The sequence below is a fragment of the Macaca nemestrina genome, chromosome 14 (genome assembly GCF_043159975.1).
Source record: "Macaca nemestrina isolate mMacNem1 chromosome 14, mMacNem.hap1, whole genome shotgun sequence".
Taxonomy (NCBI): Eukaryota; Metazoa; Chordata; class Mammalia; order Primates; family Cercopithecidae; genus Macaca; species Macaca nemestrina.
The window spans coordinates 1,125,594-1,132,704 of record NC_092138.1 but is presented as its reverse complement, the minus strand read 5'-3'; the positions used below and the strand labels follow the sequence as shown (position 1 = coordinate 1,132,704).

The 7,111-nt window shown below is 50.5% G+C and overlaps 1 long non-coding RNA gene across 4 annotated transcripts; it reads left to right on the top strand.

Annotated features, from left to right (window-relative positions):
• The first annotated feature begins 518 nt into the window (after nt 1–518).
• On the top strand, nt 519–6,340 carry LOC105498931 (uncharacterized). 4 transcript variants are annotated; one of them, XR_011612269.1, is made up of 4 exons: nt 2,403–3,119; nt 3,321–4,002; nt 5,010–5,197; nt 5,963–6,340. It is a non-coding gene; the product is annotated as an uncharacterized lncRNA (long non-coding RNA). The 4 variants fall into 4 exon arrangements; XR_011612266.1 differs by having other exon boundaries at nt 2,846–3,551; nt 3,899–4,002; nt 5,963–6,332; XR_011612267.1 differs by lacking the exons at nt 2,403–3,119; nt 3,321–4,002 and adding an exon at nt 519–625 and having other exon boundaries at nt 5,963–6,325.
• The last annotated feature ends 771 nt before the right edge of the window (nt 6,341–7,111 follow it).

Here is a 7,111-nt window from a genome sequence, read left to right as displayed (position 1 = left end):
GTGCCCTCCAGGCCTCCGCTAACATTGACCCCTTCATCAAAGGGATCGTGGTAAACCAACTGCAAACCAAACGAAACTGGTTTCTGAGATGAGAAGTGATTCAGAGAGTATAGCAGCTCATTAAAAAAAAAAAAAAAAGGCATTTGCTAATGAGTGCAGCAAATGCCTGTAAATGAGAGAGACCTGCTCCATTATGACAGTCTCAGAGTTGTGCAAACCTAATTTTGCAGCAGCAAGGAGACAATAAAAACGTCTAGTGCTGGTCATCCCCCGCTCAGAGACAGGATAATCCTGGGAAACATTTTACGGTGTATCGCTTGAAGAAAAGTGCATTAGTCTTTCCTGAAAAAACACTTGGTTGACCTTGAAAATAAAAGCATTCATGAGAAGTATGAGCAGAAGTTTTCATTATTCCTTAAGCCCTTGATTCAGAGAGACAAAAACTTCCACCCTCCACTGCAGCCCCACAATGCCAAGTTGCCAAGCAACGGCTCTTTCATGGTGAATCGCCACGGAGACTGATGTAAACAAAATCATAAATCCCATTACCCTGCTAAATACTAGGTCTGGGTTAGAAAGGGAGCAAAAGAGCTGCTTTTCAGGTTAAAAGAGATCATATGAAACGGTGAGTGGCAAGATCTTAGTCAGAGTAAATTGTCATGGGTGAGACTGTAATTAATGTCGTGCTTTTATTCTTTCAATGGCTAACAGCCCCCAGTTTTCTTGTATCAAGGAAAGCAGTCATCGTTGGAAGAGTCGTTTCCAGCTAAAAACTTACCTCCAGTACCCCACAGGCCCAGGCCAGCCACAGAAGGACCGGTTCATTGTGGTTCTTCTCTGCACTTCCCAGCTGGACTCTGGCCAGGGCCCACCTAGAGCCAGCGGATGGTTATTCAGGAAACAGCTCCAAGAAGGAGACCCTCGGGAACAACATTTTGTCCTTTATTCCCCCTTCCAGACAAAGGGAAAGGAAAAGGAAATTCATGGAGCCCGTCTCTACGGCAGATGATCCATTTGTGGTACTGCATTTCATTCTCGCGACAGTTCCAGGAGCTCCAGGCTCCCGTTCCCATCAGACGGACAGGAAGCTGCAGGCCTGAGGATGAAGATATCTTATCTAAGGTCACACAGTCAACTAGCTGAAAAAGGGAGATTCCACCTTCAAAGCGGAATTACAGCCTCCACGTGGGTCCACCGAGTTGGACCTCAGGCCTTCTGTGGGTAGGAACCTCTGGCTCAGAGTGAGCAACAAATCCCACACTGGGACATTGACCCCTGCAGAGAGAACAGCTCACGTTGTGGCTCCCACAATAATGACCCAGGGCTCTTCGATGGTGCGCCAGGAGTGTTTAACAACCGGCTCTCTGGAGTGAGGGCATGCGTTCTGCTTTCTGTGATGCAAATATTTCTCCCTGGCCAATTTTGAGCTATCAGCAAGAGAGCATTGGCCCTCCTGAGCTGCACAAGCCAGCTCCAACACACCAGCTCCAACACACGCCAGCCAGCACTCTTAGTACATCCCTGGCCAGCCCCAGACCCGTCAAACCTGAATTCCTAGGGGCGGGGCCCAAATCTTGGTATTTTTCTTAAAGAGGAGAGCCAAGGGTTGAGAACCGCTGGGCTCAAAGCTTCATGTTCAGGGGCCTGTTGGCCTTTTGGGTTTTGTCCTGGTGAGAAAATACTAGGCTCCGGAATTAAGTGCTGGCCATCAGATCTGCACTGGAAAGATGCTTCTGTTCTTTCCTGAGTATGGCCAGCCACCAAATCTCAAGCCCCGGCCACCGCAGCCACATGCCAGCCATTTATTCCAGGTGTTCTACACAGGGTCAGTCACCTCTGCCCCAGACCTAGGGCCCCAGCGATTCTAGCACAGGGTCACAAACCCAAACACCTACAGGGAAGGCAGTAAAGGGATGTTCCCAAGCCAGTTTCCACAGGACAACTGCAGTGTGATGGGAACTCTGGAGGCCGTGCAGAATGCCCCTCAGAGTCACCCCAGCCGCGAGGCAAGACATTAGGTTCTCATCCAACACCTTGTCTGCCGTTGGTGAGAGATGCCTCTGGGATATTAACTTTATGGCACTTTTGGCTGACCCCGAGCTCAGGACAAGCACCTTCCGAGATGAGAAAAAGTTCTCACATATCTTTTTTTTTTTTTTTTTTGAGACGGAGTCTCGCTCTGTCGCCCAGGCTGGAGGGCAGCGGCGCGATCTCGGCTCACTGCAAGCTCCGCCTCCCGGGTTCACGCCATTCTCCTGCCTCAGCCTCCCGAGTAGCTGGGACTACAGGCGCCCACAACCGCGCCCGGCTAATTTTTTGTATTTTTAGTAGAGACGGGGTTTCACCGTGGTCTCGATCTCCTGACCTTGTGATCTGCCCGCCTCGGCCTCCCAAAGTGCTGGGATTACAGGCGTGAGCCACCACGCCCGGCCCCTCACATATCTTAAAGAACGAAAAATAGAACTACCATTCAACCCAGCAATCCCCCTACAGGTATTGGAAACCAAAGGAAAAGAGATCATTATATTAAAAAGACACCTGCACTCAGATGTTATCGCAGCACTATTCCCAATAGCAAAGTCATGTGTCCACCAGTGGCAGATTAGATGAAGCAAATGTGGTCCATATACACCGTGGGATACGATGCAGCCATAAAAAAGAATGACATCGTGTCCTTTTCAGCAACACGGATGGAACCGGAAGCCATTATCCTAAGGGAAATAACTCAGAAGCAGAAGATCAACCGCTGCCTGTTCTCACTGAGAAGTGGGGGTTGACCAGTGGGTGCACTTGGACAGAAAGGTGGAAATAATAGACACTGGGGACCCCCGAAGAGGGGAGGGTGGGGAGGGGAAAGGATTGGAAAACTACTACTGGGTACCATCTTCACTATTCGAGTGGTGGGTACACTAGAAGCCCAATTCCCACCAGGACAAAATACACCCGTGAAACAAGCACAGTTGCACCCTGAATCTAAAACACTTTTAGAAAGCAAAGGCTCTCAGGGGTGTTTGCAGTAAGCAGCCTCTGGGGCACATGTGAATGTCGAGAAGGTGTGGGCAGGGCGCAGGCAGCACCTGCTACGCGCAGGAACCGAAACACGAGTGCCAGGATGCTCGGTAAGCAGCTCACTGCGGGGCACACTGAGCAAGAAGACTGCACAGCGAGTCACAGGCAGGCGCGACGGGGAACTGGGAGCCAGCACACAGCTGAAGAGAGAAGAGCAGGGGGCGGGGGCATGACACAAGGACGGACACCAGGCGATGTGGCGACGGATGCCAGGAGCTCCACAGCTGATTTCTGCCCTTGCCCTTCTCTAGCCTCCTAGGTGGGCTTCTAAGTGGGCGCAGGACTCAGCATCTGAGAGAAGAGTCCTACAAAATGCAAGATCGAGGCAACACTGTCAAAGGTGTCTTCAGGGTCTCTCCTGATGCTTTTCTCCCTTTGGAAACTCCGGCCCCTGCGTGCAGTCGGCTCCAGCTGAGGCAGGGGCCAGGATGATCCAAGGGAACCACAAATCGTGTAGGAAGCAGCAGGCAACCTCGCAGAAGGTAAGTGCCTGTGTTAGTCCAGGTCTGAGGATCATATGCCAAGACGGGATGAAACATGCAAGGGTTGTATCAGGGGAAACGCCCGGATGGAGACTAGGTGGGGAACTGGAGGAAGCTGGAGGAGTCAGCAATGCAGGGCTGACCCAGAGAGAAGGAGAGCAGGAAGCAGGGTGGGGTGGAATCGTCCTAGACTGTCATGCGTCGGAGGGAGGGGTTACAAGGCCCTGGGGACTCCTGGAGCCAAAGGCAGCTCTCAGAGCAGCCCGTATCTGCCAGGTGGTAACTGGGGGCAGCCTGCAGGAAGCGTGACCTTGGCACACACACTGCCATCCGTTGATCCATTTCAGAGCCCAGCAGAGGACATCGTTTGTCAGTTACACTCACCCCTTTCCCCACTAGAGAATGCTCAGAAATACTGGAAGGGCACTGGATTTCCCACAAGTTGTGGAGGGTAAGGGCTCAAGTTATTTTAATTCAGAGTTAAAGAAGAAAGGATAATGCAATGTATGAAGGATTATTATCTCCAGGCTGTAAGGCAGCTAATGATCTTTCCTTAACCCTTCTTCTATTTACGAATCCCTTCGTAGTAAGCACTCATTGCCTTTGTAACTGGTGGTAGGAGGTATGCTAACTACCGTACATGCCCACTCGATTCCATCTACCAGTACATGTCCTCCAGCTCCCAGTCCCCCTCCCGCTGCTGAGAGCTCACAGGCTGCTCTCTGCGCCCTGAATGGGAGCCCCTTTGCCCTGGTGTTTCTCCTGGCCCCTACCTCCCCAAGGCTGACTGACCCGGGAGGAGGAAAGGGGGCCCCTGCCTTAAGGTGGGACCAGCGCTGCGTGCAATCCAACTTAAGTGGCCACACCCTTGCTTGCTCCTTTCCCCTGCCCAATCTTGCAATAAATCCCTTGCACCACAATCCTTGGCTTGGGCTCTGCTTCTAGGAAACCCATCCGAGGCTGGGGTATTTTTTTCAAAATCTCGTATAGACTCCATTGGGGGATTATTCTCAGGTCTGTAGCCCTTGGTCTGCTGTACAATTTATTTGTGCTGTGAAGCAACTGCTTTAATGTTCAACTTCCCTATGCTTCTTTTTTTGTTTGTTTGTTTTGTTTTGTTTTGTTTTGTTTTGTTTGAGATGGAGTTTCGCTCTTTTTGCCCAGGCTGGAGTGCAATGGCGCAATCTCAGCTCACCGCAACCTCCGCCTCCCGGGTTCAAGCGATTCTCCTGCCTCAGCCTCTCGAGTAGCTGGGATTACAGGCATGCGCCACCATGCCTGGCTAATTTTTGTATTTTTGGTAGAGATGGGGTTTCTCCATGTTGGTCAGGCTGGTCTTGAACTCCCGACCTCAGGAGATCCACCCGCCTCGGCCTCCCAAAGTGCTGGGATGACAGGCATGAGCCACCGCACCCGGCCTCCCTATGCTTCTTGAAATAAAAGATGACTTTATTTCAGGAGTGGCAAATTCAAATTCTCCTGAGGCAAGGCAGTTGATACCAGTATATAAGGCCAGCCTGGTGGGGACCGAGGTGAGAGGGAAGCAACGGCCTCGTCTGAAAGGGGCGTCGTTGGCCAGTGACACACAGGAGTGTGGACTGCAATCACTAGGTCTCCTGGACATCTAGGACATTCCAAAGTTTCAGGTATTTATGTGAAATTCCTGATGTTTAAACATTGGCTCAGATTTTTCAAAAAGCCCTGCATGGGCCAAATAAAACACATCCGTGACTGAATTTGGCCCACGGGCTGTCATTTCAAGTCATTTGTTTTCTGGAACAAGTTGGGAAAAAGAAAAACATCCCCGTCACCACTGACTCCCACATGCACGCTGGTGAAGGGGACGTTCCTTCTGCACTGTCCCCTTTTCTTACCCCAAACCTGATTCTAAACCCCTGACAAGGAGCCAACACGACCCTGATCCACACGAGGGGAATTCAAAACCCAGACTCCATCTACACTTTCCAGGTGGACTTTGGGAGATCTGTTGTCCTCCAGCAAATGTGCTATTTTTTAAACACACTGCTTGTCTCCCCACCTACAATGAAATGGTTCTAGGCTGTTCTTGTGGCCTTGGAGGACTGGCTCTGCACCCAGCTGGCAGTAGTAGCCTCTGCCTCCCACAGTGCTTGGAGAGTGAAGTGGGTGGTGCACAGGAAGGGCTGAACCCAGGGCCCAGCCTGCGGTGAGTGCCAAGAGGACGCCAGCCTTGGTGCTGCTGGCAGCGGTGGGCAGGGCTGGACTCAAGCCCCGGCCAGGCTGCGGTTCTCCAGCTGAACCAAATAGGTTCACAGCAGCGGGAGGGTAAGGGTGTGAACCAGGATACTCCTGCCCTGAGCAATCCTGTTCGTTTGTTCATTTCACACATGTTCCTGGAGCACCTTCCTCACTGAGAACGTGATTTTTCACAGAAGACCTGAAAGAAGAAGAGAGTGGACCTCCCTGACCCTTTAGGGAAGGAAGAGCACTCCAGACAGCAGGACAGCAAGTGGAGAGACCAAGGCGAGAGCAAGCGTGGCAGGCTCTGATGGCTCCCCAGCAACAAGGAGGAGACCAGGGAGTGAGGGGAGGTCAGAGAGGTGAGAAGTATCCTGGTTCATGCTCTACCCCCTGCTGCTCTGAACCTGTTTGGTTCAGCTGGAGAACCGCAGCCTGGTGGGGCTTGAGTCCAGCCCTGCCCGACCCGGGTGACAGAGCGGGGGCTCTGTCTCAAAAAAAATAAATAAATAAAAAAGAATAGAAGAAGTCAACATGACTCCATGACTTTTGGCCTGAGCAATTGAAAGGATGGAGTTTCTATTCATTTAGATGGAAAGGGGAAGAAATTACTAGGGAGGGTGAATATCAGTTCAATTTCAGACATTTAGCAGGTGGCGCCCATTATGCATCTCAAGATATTGTACGTCCTCAGTTGTCTTATACATCTCAATATAGAGAATAATATATGATTACATATCTTATATGCATAATTATAAAAATATTATATATACAACATATATTATACATGTGTAACATCTCAATTATACACTATGACCGAAATCCTCCAGTTGACCATTGGATATAAGAGATCGGAATTTAAGGGAATCCTTGGCTGGAGACAGATGTATTAATACTTTTCAACTCATCATGGTCAGGATGGGATCTGCAGCCAAGGGACTGAATGGAAAATCCCCCGGAGAGTAAATGCAGAAAGAAAACTAAAGGTCCAGGAACAGAGGCCAAGCCCACTGTCACAGGGTGGCTTCAGACGATCATTCAGATACAGGTGTACAAACCCACAGCCAGAGAGCCAGAAGGACCACTCAAGGAGGCAGCCCCTACACACAAACACACACACACACACACGCACACACTCAAGCCATTCACTTACCTCCCAGAAAGCAGAATCTTGAGGAATTTCATCCTGAGGAATACATGTACAATGTTCCTTTTTTCTGTCACTATTTATTTCATGATTTTACCTCAGCCATGAACTTCACAGTCCCGTTCATGACTGTTACATTTCACTCCCTCCCCTCTGGGCCAAGCAGACATTCCTGGGTGGCCACTGTTCAGCCTTA